This window comes from Geospiza fortis, unplaced genomic scaffold, assembly GCF_000277835.1.
Source record: "Geospiza fortis unplaced genomic scaffold, GeoFor_1.0 scaffold113, whole genome shotgun sequence".
NCBI lineage: Eukaryota > Metazoa > Chordata > Aves > Passeriformes > Thraupidae > Geospiza > Geospiza fortis.
This window is the reverse complement of record NW_005054429.1, coordinates 72,525-72,908: the sequence shown is the minus strand read 5'-3', so window position 1 is coordinate 72,908 and position 384 is coordinate 72,525.

Here is a 384-nt window from a genome sequence, read left to right as displayed (position 1 = left end):
CGGGGCGGGGCGCCCCGCCGCACGCATCCTGCGGGCGAGAGAAAGAGGCTGCTGTTTGTCAGCTCGCATCAGTCTCGGAGGATCCAAAGGGATGTTAAAAGCTGGGATCTAGTCCTTTTTCTCGAGCGAAGTCGGTCGTGTCCGTGGCTTTTGATTTTTTTTTTTTTTTAGCCTCCTCTTTCTGTTGTTGTTGTAGGGGTTTTTTTCCCTGTTGCACTCCCTCTCTAGCAAATAAGAGATTTTTTTTTTTTTTACTCTTATCCACAGGGCGTTAAAGAGGGAAAAGAGAAAAACCACTTTGTCCGAAATTGCAGGCAAATATCATTTTTACAAGCTCTCAATTAGCCATCCCTTGGATTAGCACCTTCTTACGCCTCCTCGCCA